The sequence below is a fragment of the Elaeis guineensis genome, chromosome 11, assembly GCF_000442705.2.
Source record: "Elaeis guineensis isolate ETL-2024a chromosome 11, EG11, whole genome shotgun sequence".
Lineage (NCBI taxonomy): Eukaryota > Viridiplantae > Streptophyta > Magnoliopsida > Arecales > Arecaceae > Elaeis > Elaeis guineensis.
Window position 1 is genome coordinate 104,110,438 of NC_026003.2, and position 14,830 is coordinate 104,125,267.

At 34.4% G+C, this 14,830-nt stretch overlaps 1 non-coding gene across 1 annotated transcript; it reads right to left on the reverse strand.

The window, feature by feature from the left end:
* Positions 1 to 4,826: 4,826 nt before the first annotated feature.
* Positions 4,827 to 4,935, reverse strand: LOC114913493 (small nucleolar RNA R71). Its single transcript, XR_003799468.1, has one exon. It is a non-coding gene; the product is annotated as a small nucleolar RNA R71 (small nucleolar RNA).
* Between the last annotated feature and the right edge of the window lie 9,895 nt (positions 4,936 to 14,830).

Sequence of the window (14,830 nt, forward strand, 5' to 3'; positions counted from 1 at the left end):
TTTGAGCCGGTACAACGTGACGCCAATCGAAAAGCATCACGAGGGCATAGCTATAGCATATGATACCCAGCTCAGTCTGCCACGGCTCACACCATTTCTTAATGGGTCTAATACAGTCGGATGGTATCTCGATATGGAGATGCTGTCCCAGATGCTCACGTCTCCAATGCTCTAGAGCGAGATTCTTCGATGGACCTCACCCTCACCTTACTACTGGTGGAGACTGGCATGAAACAACAATAAATAAATTATTAGTATGATAGCTATCTAAATAAAAAAATTAAATTTTATTATATAAAAAATATAATAATACCACTCGAATCTGTCTCACTCAGACCCATCTCACTAGGATCTGCCAGTGCAAGACCCTCTGACGATGGAGCTGGTGTGGCAGTAGAAATCGATGAAGATGCCTCAGCCTCCGGGATAGACTGCGAACGCGAACGTCATCGTCTGTCTTCTAGTGCCATACCTACAATTCTTGACATATAAATGAATATAATATTGAACAATAATAACAAAAAATAAATTACATTCTAATGAATAGAATTATATCGCATACCGTTATTGCAAGAGAAGATTGAACAAAGAATATAGATCTACTTATCAATATTCATATCTTTCTCGATGTGTAGATCCTCCTCTGAATCATAATAATCGACATATGTGTCATCTTCTATCTCATCATCATTTACGAACTGATCATCATCCTCTGACTCATCAAGATTAGATACAAAATCAGCTTCAACTTTGTTGGGCGGCAGATCAGTCCTATTCAAAAGAGCTGTTACAAGTTCTTCATCAATAAGAAGCTCGACTAATATTTGTTTTTCTTCTTGAAAAGCTTTCTCTTTATGTAAATCTGAATTTTCATCTATCTCTAATCAGGTTGGTATGTCATATACGCCTCTAGATATTATTTTTTGTACAACATGTCAATTACCTCGATACTTTAGATCTTTCAAATATATTACTTGTTTTGCTTGAGTTACTAATATATACGGTTCATTCTGGTACCATGTTCGTGCAAAATTTATACTAATAAAGTATGGATCGATATGAATATCGATCTTTTTATTGCTAATATCCCACCATTCACACTGAAACAAGAATACAGAATCTCAGTTCTATGATATCTATCAGTACACCATAATATTCAATCTCTTCTTCTCCTTCATATCCTATCGTAGCACTCCCACTATTTTGGATCCATCGTTGCATCTCAAGCTCCCTTGTGTGAAATCTCATTCCTCCAATGATACAGGATGCATAGTGGTTAACTTTTCGATCGAAATTACATGCTAAATCATACAACTCATCAGTCGCAACCTATTCTTTATTGAAAAACTTATATTTCATCTACACCATAATATAAAAAATTATATTGGTCTAATAATTATTTTTATAATTATTAAAAATAACATATTATTAGTATAACTTACAAGATCACCAAACTATTTTATAAATTTTTTTCTATATCGATCATCAGCATCCATATTATTCTCTTTGTATAGTATACTCTTGTGCTCACTGCAATGAGTCATGATTTTTAATTTTACATTGATATAAAAAAATTGCTTAGAACATTAAATAATATGCTAAGATGGTACTTACTCAATAAAATCTTCAATTTTTTCATAATTATTTAGAATATAGAAGTGTGTCTTGGATATCTCATTCATATTTATAAATTCATATCTCCTTCCATCAATGGATCGAATCATTTGTTTAAATATAGACAGTGTTGGTTCAGTGTCGTCCCCTTCATGATCTGCATTACGATCTGTACGATTGAATCTTATTTCGATATCGTTAAGATACATCGAGCAGAATATGATACACTCCATAGCTACGTATATGATAAGTGATATATTTTTACATTTATTGAAGGTATTTTTAGTAATTTATGGTGCTAACATTTTCTTAAAAACCTAATTTCATGAACAAATTAATTTTTCTTATAAAAATAAATAATTTTAAAAAAATATAAAATTAGAGTATATTTATAAAAAATAGATATTAATTTAATTGAGTAATTTAAGCATCAAAATAATGAAAATTTTTTGAAAAATTTAATGCATATTTTTTTTTTATTTTTTAGGCAAAAATCAGAGCAAAAAAATGAGCCAAAATATCCTTAAAAAAAGCTTAAAAAAGACCTCCGATGCACGGTGGACCGGTCGATCGGTCCATGGAATCAGGGCGCGGTCCATCAAAAATTTCACGCCATCCACAGGCATGGCTCACAGTGGGCGAAAGGTATTTTTTCGAAATGAACGGTCAGGATTCAAACTAAGAGAGATCGAATGGCTGCTGTTCGCTGTCAGTTTGTAAGGAGAAGTTTTGCGTGATCCAACGGTCGAAAATGCATCCATCATCAGATCCGACAGTCCAGACTCGTTGCCGACTTTGAATAGGACTCTTTTGCATGATCCGATGGCCTAGAACCAATCTGAACCCAGATCGGACGGCTGTGGTTTGATCCGACTTTGATTTGGATTAAAATGAGGATTTTCTGGGCAGATCTAGGCAGTTCAAGCTCCATCCGACGGTCAGAAATATTTCTAAGGAGATTAATATGATTTCTAAAAATTTTAGGACTCCTTTTTCTATCAAAAAATTATAAAAAATTTATCTATAAATAGGAGGTCCGGGAATAAACTTTGTATGCACAAAAAATTAGTAGAAAGTGAGAAAAAAAATAGAGAAATAAATAAAATAGCTTTAGGGATCTAAAAAGAAGAAGGAGAAAAGCCAGTTCACTCTACAGAGTACGACGGAAGACGGAGAGGTCATCAACCATCTTCCCGATGAGGCTGGACTGATCAACTTTAGATCCTTGTTATAGTTTTATTTTTATTTTATTTTATTATTTTTTTAATTTTTTTATACTTAAATTTCAATTTCAATTAATGCAAAATTTATTTTCTTATACTTTAAATTCATGTCTTTTATTTTTTGTAAGTAGATGCTAGGATCTAGTTAGTAGATCTTAGTACCCGATTTATTTTATATTTTTTAAATTCTTATTATTTATTTTTATTATAAATAGATGCTAGGATCTAGTTAGTAGATCTTAGTATCTGATTTATTTTTCATACTTTTAATTTTTATTTTTTGACTTAAATTGCTTTCTCTAAAATTTTATTTTTTTTATAAAATCAAGGATTTCAAATCAAAATCCTACATTCTCTGTGGATTCGATCCAACTCACTACTTTCTATGTATTTTTAATTTTATTGAAATCAAAATTTGATTGATAATCACGATGTCCTAACGACAATATCACGATCGTATCAATTCTTGACGCCGTTGTCGGGGAAGGTACCAATTTTAATGTTTAATTTTTTTGACTTTCTTATAAATTTAACTTACTAACTTTTCTATTTTTTTAATCTTTGTGTAGAAAAAAAATTCAAAAATTCAAAAAAAAAAGGTAGAAAGCGTCAAATTTTGCTTGGTGAGATCAATCCTACCCTTAATCCTAACTATTTTTTTTAGTATTAATTATTATTTTTTTAAATTAATCTAAAATTCATCTACATAAACCTAATAAAAATTGCATGATAAGAGTAGAAACTTAATTGTTAGAAGCATTCATCATCTTAGATTTTTTTTTAGTGATCGCTGGAGACAAGGTAAGCTTTCAAGTTGAATTAATTTCATGCATCTAATTTAGTTGTATAGAACCCCTTGTTTGAAATTAGTTGTGCATATTCATCTCAAATTAATTTAAGGGCAACACCCATAACAAGATAAAGTAGGGATCTCATCACCCTTCCTTAGCCCAAAAACAACCAACCAGCATCTCGCATTAATCCAAATTTAACTAAAATTAAGTAGACATGGTCCCCTAGGATCAATTGAGTTTAGTTTGAGTATGGTGGTGAAGTCAAGTGCAAAGTAAGTTTGAACTCACCCCTGGAACTAGTATCTAAGGCTAGAGGTTACAAAGGCTCTGTCTAAGTGGACTCGTGGTTATTTAATTGGTTCCGTTAGCTTATCTGACCAATTCAATTGGTGTCTAAGGCAAGCAACAGGGGGACCCCCACAACCCCACCTCTTACCTGGCTAGTTAAAGGAAGTGAGAACAAACCCAATTTATATTTAGGCTAAGCCACTATATATCAAATTGTTAGGTCTAAGAAACCCATAGGTGTCTAGATTTAATTGCTTGCTAACTTGATTGCAATTAACACTTAACCACAACTAATTCTTCTTATTTTTCGTCTCTAGGTCTAGAGCTTTCTTAAGAATCTCACCTTTAGAACTTCTCTCTTTCTTTTTCTTCTCTTCTCTTTCTTCTTCTTCTTTTTCTTAAAAAAAAAATGGAATCATATATTAGGGTTTGCACTGGTATATGCATGGTAGAAGATCTCTTTATCCTAACCTAATTGAACCTAATCTTAAAATTGAATGGCTGATTCACGCTAAACCCGAAAATCAAATGGCTGGAGACCCTAGAGAACCATCTAGACAGATGAAGGAATATTTAATTCTTTCTACCTAAAACCCATCGACTTGTATCCACCTACCTGATATCCCTGCAAGCCATTATGAGATCAAGTCGACCACAATCCAGATGCTCCTATCTTTCTATGAGAACACCAATGAAGATCCTTACAAGTATCTAGATGAGTTCTTAGAAATCTGTTCCGTGGTAAAAATTCAAAATTTTACTAATGATGCACTTAGACTAACCCTATTCTCCTTCTCGTTTAAGGATAAAACCAAGTACTGTCTTGGCACAATAGGGAGACCAATCCGAACATGGGCTGAAATGCAGCATGAGTTTCTTAAGAAATTTTATCCCATAGGTCGAACCAACACCATGAGGTGAGCCATCACTGAATTTGCTCAACTTTCAGGGGAACAAATTCATGAATCATGGGAGAGACCTAAGGAACTTCTTAAAAAATGCCCACACCATGGTTTATCTAAGTGGCAAATAGTTCAAACTTTTTATGAGGGTTTAAGTGACCAATACAGATAGATGGTAGATGCATCTTGTGGAGGTGCATTCATGAATAAGAGTGAGGATGAAGCCTATACTTTTTTTAAAACTTTGAGTGAAAATTCGATCAATCATGCTTCATTATCTTTTTATAAAAGATCAATCCCTCACCAAAAGCGGACAAAAATTTTTGAGATCAAACAAACAGACTTTAGTCCTAAGGTCGATTTGAACCTAATAGTCCAAAAATTAGATAAAGTAGACCTTCTTGTCTAGAAAATAGATCAGTTCCTAACCCTAGGTCAACAATCTCCTGCACAATACACACAACCTTCTAATTATCAGGAGATTTGTTCTATCTGTGCTAGCCTAGCCCATCATGTATGTCTTATGGCTGCACAGTTTTCATCTTTCATCTAAAAATAAGTTCAAGCTGCCTAAAGTTACTCCAAGCCTGTCAATGATCCATTCTCTAACACATATAATTCAGGCTGGAGGAACCATCCTAATTTTTCTTGGAGACCCCAACAGACTCAGGTTCAGACCCAAAATTTTTTTCTATAAAACTTTCAGAGTAGGCCTCCATACCAGAATTATGCCTACAATAGAGGTCAGCCTCGTCAGCCTACCCAACCACCATATCATAATCAGTCACTATACCCACCTCTTCAATAGACTAATCTAGCCGATGATAGATTTAATCAACTTTAACAATTGATTATGACTCAACAGTAATCTATCGCTAGGTTAGAAGCACAATAAGATAGTTAGCTGAGTCTACCATGAGGAGAAAACCAGGTCAATTACCAAGCCAACCAGTACCAAATCTCAGAAACAACCCATCCACCCCCCTAACCACTTGGACCAAGTCATCAATCTAATGTCCCACTTAAGAATCCTCAATTTGAGAATGCCAAAGTAATTTCTGAGCTTAAAAGTAGTAAGATTCTTAAGGACCCATATCCAGACCAGGTGAGAGAGGCTAGTACGGATGCTAGCCAAAATGAGAATTTGGAAGAAGATGTTAGTACTGAGACTAACCCAATAGAAGAATCTGAGTCCAAAATTATTACTGATCTGAGTGAAAAAGATAAAGAAAAGAAGAGAGCGGATGAGTTATCCGAGATATATAAACCAAAAGTTTCGTTTCCTTCAGCCCTAGAAGCCGGTCTTCTCGTAAAAAATAAGGAGCACGCAACAAAAAATTAATGAAATTATTTAAGTAAGTTCACATTAATCTACCCTTTCTCGATGCAATTAAATATATCCCAGCTTACGCTAAATTTCTTAAAGAACTTTGCACCCAAAAGCGTGAGCCACGAAAAACAGAGAGAATTGTGCTATCTGAGAATGTTAGTGCAATCCTATTGAATCCATTATCTCAGAAAATAAAAAATCCTAGTGCTCCTTTAATTTCATGTGTTATAGGAGGTATCACCTTTGATCAAGCTCTGTTAGACTTAGAAGCTAGTGTCAACCTACTTCCAACCTTAGTCTATGAAAAATCTGGGATAGGAGAACTGAAACCCACGTTGGTTATTTTGCAACAGCCGATAGATCTGTGAAAATGCCACGGGGTCTGATTGAAGATATTATAGTCAAAGTCAACACATGTTATTTTTCAGTAGACTTCCTCATACTTGATATGGAACCATCCCAAGAGCTGAATCAAAATCCCATAATTTTAGGATGCCTATTCCTAGCCACTGCCAATGCCAATATCAATTGTAAAATAGGAGCTATGGATATTTCTTTTAGGGATCAAAAGGTGAGAATTAATGTTTTTAATATCTCAAAGTATGCTCAAAAAGAGGAAAGCTGTTCGGTAATTGATCTGATAGATGAGATAGTTGAAACTGATTCCTCCTTAGATTTGAAGAAAGAAGATTTTCTAGATGAACCCATTAAAGAAACCCAAAACCAGGAGATGAATGCCTTGTTCGATTCACCTCACCCAGCACATTCACTACCTTGGTCAATGAAAATTGAACCCTTACCTAAGCTAGAAATTAAACCACTACGTCTTTCAATTCAGGCCCCACCACAACTTGAACTGAAATCTTTGCCTGAATCACTTAAGTATGTATTTTTAAGATTTAAAAAAATCCTGCCAGTAATCATTGCTTCTGATCTAACCCCCGAGCAGGAAGATCAATTGTTGAATGTATTGAAAATACATAGGGAGGCCATAGGTTGGACCGTTGCTGATTTAAAAGGTATTAGTCCGTCAATATGCATGCACCATATTTACCCAAAGGATAATGCTAAACCCATCCGAGAAATACAAAGACGGCTCAACTTGAATATGCAGAGGTAGTCAAGAAGGAGGTAATTAAATGGTTAGATGCTGGTATCATTTATCCTATTTCAGACAGTATGGGTGAGTCTTACTCAAGTTGTTTCAAAAAAATCTGAACTCACGATTGTCTATACTGATCATGGGGATCTAGTGCCAACACGACTTTCTACTAGGTGGCGTGTCTGCATAGATTATAGAAAACTCAATGCAGCCATCCATAAAGATCATTTTTCTTTATCCTTTATTGACCAATTCTTAGAGAGACTAGCTGGCCAACAGTATTTTTGCTTTTTAGATGGATACTCAGGATACAATCAGGTAGCAATTTACTTAAGAGATCAGCAAAAACCACCTTCACATGCCCCTATGGAACCTTTGCTTTTCGTAGAATGCCTTTCGGACTATGTAATGCACCCGCGACCTTTCAAAGGTGCATGATGTCAATATTTTTAGATATGGTAGGAGATTTTCTAGAGATATTCATAGATGATTTTTCAGTTTTTGGAGAATCTTTTGAGAGTTGCCTCAATAATTTGAAGAAAATATTAAAATGATGCATTGAGGCCAATCTAGTTTTAAGTTGGGAAAAGAGTCATTTCATAGTTAAAAAGGGGATAGTATTAGGGCATATTGTGTCAAAGAGAGGGATTGAGGTTGATAGAGCAAAGATTGAATTGATTTCTAAACTTCCTCCACTGACTTCTATAAAACAAATCTGATCTTCCTTGGCCATGTAGGATTTTACCGTCGCTTCATCAAAGACTTTTCTAAAACATCCCACCCTTTATGTAATCTGCTTGCTAAGGATGTCTCTTTTAACTTTGATGAAGAATGTCTTAAGGCTTATGAATTTTTGAAAGAAGCTGTGACCAAAGCTCCAATCATCCAACCTCCAGACTGGTCACTATCTTTTGAGATCAAGTACGATGCTTCTGATTTTGCCATACGAGCTGTCTTGGACCAAAGGATAAACAAATATCCTGTAGTGATTTACTATGCCAGCGAACTCTGAATGAAGCTCAAATGAATTATATCACAACTGAGAAAGAATTACTAGCTGTAGTATTTGTCCTGAAGAAGTTTCGATCATACTTGTTAGGATAAAAAATCATGATTTATTCAAATTATACAGCTTTGAAAAATTTGCTTTCAAAGAAAGATGCTAAACCATGATTGATTAGATGAATTTTACTGCTACAAAAATTTGATATTGAAATTTGAGACAAGAAGGGATCTGAAAATATTGTAGCAGACCACCTATCGAGGATTCTAGTTGAAGATTGTGAACCTGCATCAATTGGAGAATCTTTTTCAAACAAGCAACTTCTAGTAGTTTTACACACAAAGACCCCTTGGTTTGCAGATATTGTGAATTACTTAGCAGTTGAACAAATTCCTGATGGTTGGTCTAAGAATGAAAAAGATCGATTCTTTGCTCAAATCAAGTATTATTTTTGAAAAGATCCTGAACTTTTTCAAATTTGTGCCGATTAGATCATTCGTAAATGTGTTCCTGAAACTGAACAATTGAGTATCTTGAAATTCTGTCATACTCTTACTTACGGAGGATATTTTTTTGGATAAAAAATTACGGCCAAAGTATTGCAAAGTGGATTTTACTAGCCCACATTGTTTAAGAATGCTTATAATTTTAGTCAAGAATGTCTTAGGTGTCAAACTTTAGGAAATATTTCAAAGAAACACATGATGCCTTTGAACCCCATCTTGGTAGTTAAAATTTTTGATGTTTGGAGAATTAATTTTATGAAACCTTTTCCACTCTCCAATGGTTTTGAATATATTTTGGTGGCCGTCGATTATGTTTCTAAATAGATTGAGGCAATAGCAACACGAACCAATGATCATAAGATAGTCATAAAATTTGTTCAAAAAAATATCTTTTCTAGGTTCGGATTTCTACGTGCTGTCATTAGCGACGGAGCTACCCACTTCACGAACTATCATTTTTGAACATTGCTGCGAAAATATGGGGTCACACATAAGATAGCTACACCATACCACCCGCAAACAAATGGCCAAGTTGAAGTACCAATAGGAAGATCAAGAACATCCTACAAAAGACTATTAGGCCTGATCGTAGAGATTGGTCAGATCGATTAGATGATGCATTATAGGCCTATAGGATGGCTTATAAAAATCTTATTGGAATGTCTCCCTACATATTGATTTATGAAAAAATATGTCATCTTTTGATAGAATTTGAACATAAAGCATACTGGGCAATCAAGCAACTGAATTTTGATTTGAAACACGCTGGTTCCAACCGGATGTTGCAACTAAGTGAATTTGATGAATTGAGATGAGAGGCTTATGAAAATTCATGAATTTATAAAGAGAAAATAAAAACCTTTCATGATAAACATATTTCAAGAAAAATCTTTGAGCCAAATCAACAAGTCTGGTTATTTAATTCAAGGCTAAAATTATTTTTAGGAAAATTAAGATCTTGATGGGATGGACCTTACAATGTAAATCAAGTATTTCCACATGGTGCAATCAAACTTTATGATCCTAAATCAAAAAATTTCTTTAAGGTAAATGGTCAAAGATTAAAACCATACATTGAAGGGATGTCATTAAAATAAACCATTGATCAAGTAGCATTAACAGACTCATACTGAATTGAGCTACATTGTGTCTGGCTGAAGACGGTAAACTTAGTACTTTCTGAAAGACAACCTAATTTTTACTTTTTATTTTTTTTTATATTTTGTTTAGGTTAATTGAGTTTTACTTAGTATCTTTTGTAGGGATCTAAAGATAATCTTGGCTAAGTTGGGAGGAGAATCAATTTTGAAAAATTTTTTTGGATCAGGTGATATCTCTTCTTTTCTTTCTCTTTACATGCACCCTTCACTTTTCCTACTCTATTGAGGACAATATCGATTAAGTTGGGGGGGATAATAAAAATTTTTAAATTTTTAAAGTCCTCAAGTAAGTTAGTATTTAGTATTTAAGCATCTAATTATACTTAAGAATCAAGTTAAACTAAGTATTTTTTTAAAAAAATTGATGTACAGAATAGAGAGTTTGTGAAATATTGAGAGATCAAGTATTAAGAAAACTCAATAAAGAGATAAGTTTAGAACTTAAACAGTTTTCTTTGAGTATTTCTAAATTTTTCTACTAGCATCTAAGAAGAGTTGACTTCTTATGGACTTGTGTAAAATAACTATACGTTTCTTCATATATTCAAAAAAAATTTTTTCAAGTACTTTATGCTGAGTAACCAGGCCTCTTTGCCTAAGCAAGCATTGAGTTTTGCATCAAAAGGTATGAAGGGCAAAGAAGTTTTGTTGTAAATTTAGTTTTAACTCGTAGCCTGTTTGATTGAACAAATAGGTCCGAGGGATATTCTATACCTAGTGTCCTATAGCCATCTGGTTTGGGAGTCATTGGCTGAAAACTCGCTACATGGGTCAAACAGAAAGTTTAAGGGGTTAAAACACTCAATAGCAGTACAATGTTTAAAAAAAAAGAGAGAAAAAAAATCAATCAATAAATGAAGGACGGAAGTAACAATATACTTGTCCATATGAAGATAAATGATTTGAAGATAAAGATAGGAATAATTTAAAAAATTTAGAAAAAATTTAGTGTTCTTAGCTTAACTTCTACCTTGATGAGTATTAATACCCCAATAACATACCTCACTCACGCTTAACCGAAGCTAAAGCAACACCAACGGCCCTGCTATCTCATGTGCATCCGATCTGATGGCCCTACAGAGCTCGCGATACAAGAAGACTAAGGTAGCACTACCCCAACTCTACTGCCCACATGCATCGAGATCACGTAGCAGGGATAAGTAAAACAACTGCATATGGAAACCAAACTTATCGGTGAACAGATGGCCACCAATAAGGCAAAGAATAAATGCTCGTGCATGCCTCTACATGGTCTCATCATCTACATCATTCAGTAAGTGGTAGAACGTGTCACAAAGCCAGTAAAATCTCAATGAAGACCCCGACAACATCATCTCTGATAGTCTAATTCTAAATAACTCCTCACATAGATCCGACTAGATAATCTGTGCAGTGTCGATGATGGCAGGCCTATGCACCCATAATTCGAGAAGAACGGCAATATCCTGTAAAGTGATTATCGCCTCTCTGATGTGCAGATGGAAAATGTGAGTCTCCTGATGCCATCGCTCCATCATGGCTGTGATGAGGGCTCAATCCAGCTATATATCACAAACTCTAAATACTCCATAAAAATCAAATATATGAAGATACTATCAGATCCTCTCATGTGGCCATCAGGCGTGCATGGCAGTCGAGCCTCTGTGTCTACAGCGTAGCGGCCCCATGTTCTCCTCAGAATATATATTGTCACTATAGTGTCGAGTCTGGAGATAGAGCATGATAGGATCAATTAGCTCCAGATGCATATCAGAGCCTGAACCAGCCATATCTGAGATGCAAAATATTAAGATGAGCGTACGACAAAGATGATAAAAAATATCAAAGATGATAAATCATAAATATTAACAACAGGATCATTTTATAAATTTTTGCAAGCATTTACATGACATGATTACATAACCAAATTAGTTTAAGAAGAAGACAAGTGATACACAAAGATAGTCCATAGATCACATAAAAAAAAAAGATAAATCAACACCATTAGGGGCACCTGCATCAGTTATGGCCTATCTCCTTGCACAGTCCACACCATACAATATTTTGGCACTCCATTGCATCCATATCATTTCGGATCTTCCTTGATTATGGATGCTCCTTTTCTTGTCTTCTTATGAATAAGTGTAGTATAAGTCTAGGTGTAGTCCACTCGGACCAATAATATGGATCCTCTGGAGGATAGAAGGTAGGTGCATATGACTGCTCATAATGTGCAATAGTATAACAGTCATCAACAAACTGCTTCTAGTCTAAATTCTCACTGGCACATACAGCAAACAAATGGGAGCATGGGTAATGAGTAACTACCACTTCCTACATGTGCATGTGCATATCCCAAAGTTGACTGTCTATATATAATCAGATTCATCGAAGCTATAATGCCTTCATCTCAATCGAATCTCATATAAATCCAGTTGGTTATTATACTTAACCACACAATACTCCCGAGACTTTAGCTGGCATCCATTTAACTTATGTTTAATATTATCTGTGAATATCCTGCCAGCTTCCTCCATGCTACAATTGCATATCTGACACTGAACCACTTCGACAAGCGTTTGAAGGAAAGACGAACAAGAGTGATAATGGGCAATAAGTGAGCCCCCTTCAACACTTTATTGAAGCTTTCAGATATATTGGTATTCATTATTCTATACCTACATCTACTTATGTTATGCACCAGTGACCATTTACTTAGATCGTCAAGTAGATATATTTTCAGATATTGAAAGCAAGTGGACCATGTTCTCTCAATATGTTACATGCTTCAATCAAACTTTCAGAGCTGATTTTACTTTGCAGTTTAATGGAAATAAGTCAAAAATATAGCATCATAGAATCAATTATTTAGGTTAGCCTCAATATGTCTAAGATATAATCTATGATATCTATATGGTGCTGTTCATCCAACAGATTCATCTGAAATAATTGTTAATATTTTTTTATATCGGTCTAAAATTATGTCAATCTCCATACAGTCATGTGCCACATAATAGCGCAAATATCATAAAAATCATGACCAACTACTACGGCTCTTGTCTTCACAAATGATAAATACTAGAGTATAGATACTCCCATTTTCATCCCTTCCCACAGCTATCATGAGAGTATCCTTATATCGACTGTATAGATGCATTGCGTCGATATAATCAATGGGCAGCAGAACTGGAAGTCCTGAATGTATGGACCAAATGCTCAAAAAACTCGATGAAACACCTCTGTGTTTGCTTTTGTTGCAGAAAATTTTGCAAAATTTACCATGATTCTCTCGTTGGCATGATAAATTACAGCTAGCCAAGGATCCAATATGTTATAGGACTCTGTCCAATCTCCAAATAACTCATCCATAATAAGTTGTTTAGTTATCCACGTCTTTCTGTAAGATGTCTCACATTGCCATACATCACGTACGTAAGCTTGACAGACTGATATAGATATGGATATCTCTATCCTAACTGACCTTCTAATGATATCGACAATCATGCGTGCATCAAGCTGTGGATGATCTCGCATCACATCTATATTCAAGCATGTGTGTAGCCCTTTATATATCGTAATCTCCCATCACTACGTCTTGGTCCGAAGGAATGCACGAAGATGCCAACTGTAAGTATCAGACTGTTTATACACGATGCTTCATTTAACCCTATCTAACTCAATAATTTTGAAAGGATGGTAGGTACGAATGGCATATTATTTCACAGTATGTTGGACTTATTCTTTTGATATGAATACCATTCTCTTTCTTAACTCTTCATTTCTACCAAAGAATGGATGTTCTAACAATGCTCCATAGGATGCGGCCTCATCATCGTCGAATGCATCAACTAGTCTGAATTCAGGAATAAGGAGTGCCTCATATAGTGGTAGGGCTGAAAACAGTTCGATTGGTTCGATTTTAAGTGATTTTTTCAAACCGAACTGACATTTTGGTTTAAGAGATTTCTAAAACTAAATATTTGATTGAATATAATTGATTTCTTCGATTTGATTTTATATCGATTTGGTTTACTCATATAGCTTTTTCAAATATTTGAATGGTTTGAACAATTTTTTGGTTTAAGCAGATTAGTCAGTTTCGTTTCTATTTTTTATTCCTTTATTATGGCCCATAAGCAAGTCAAATTTGGCCAAACTTGGATTGAAATAGGGCTAAATCAGTATTTCATATTCTATAATTTATATGGACTAGGTGACTTGAATCTATTGTTCCTAAAATAATTTCAGAATATCTACGACAATCTAATCATTAAAAAACTAACTTGAATATATTGTTCCTAAAATAATTTTAGAATATCTATGGCAACCTAATCATTAAAAGTATTAAAATATAAAAATGACTGAACCATAAAAAGAACATACGAACGACACCTCCATAGTCGAAAATATATTGCTAAGTGCTAACAAAAGGAGACAAAATAGATAAATATCATCCTCAAACCATGGCAACTGTAACTAACATCCTAAAACCATGGTATTAGCGAAAGTCAATGCAACAGAAGGCAAAAGTAAAGTTCAAAAGACAAAAGCATAGTAGCATCAGAGTTGAACCATGAGTTTCAGTCCCCCATAGGCTAATATACTTGTAACACATTAAGAACCAAAAATCAATAATACACACACACACACACACACACCTAGGGACCATAATTACTCACCATAAGAAAAAAAAAAGAAGGAAACTTCTCATGTGTCACTCATCCACTGATTGGATCTCCTTTGCAGCAAATGCTGAAAATAGAATATAAGAACACAGTTAAGGCGTTGATTGTATCAGCTAAAAATAAAAATTAAATTTTAAATTTAATTACCAGCTTCTAATTCTTCAAATTTTTTAATGAGATTTGTCGATTCTGTAAGTATAATCAAAGAAGATCGTAACCAATTTTGAGCATATATAAGAGCCTC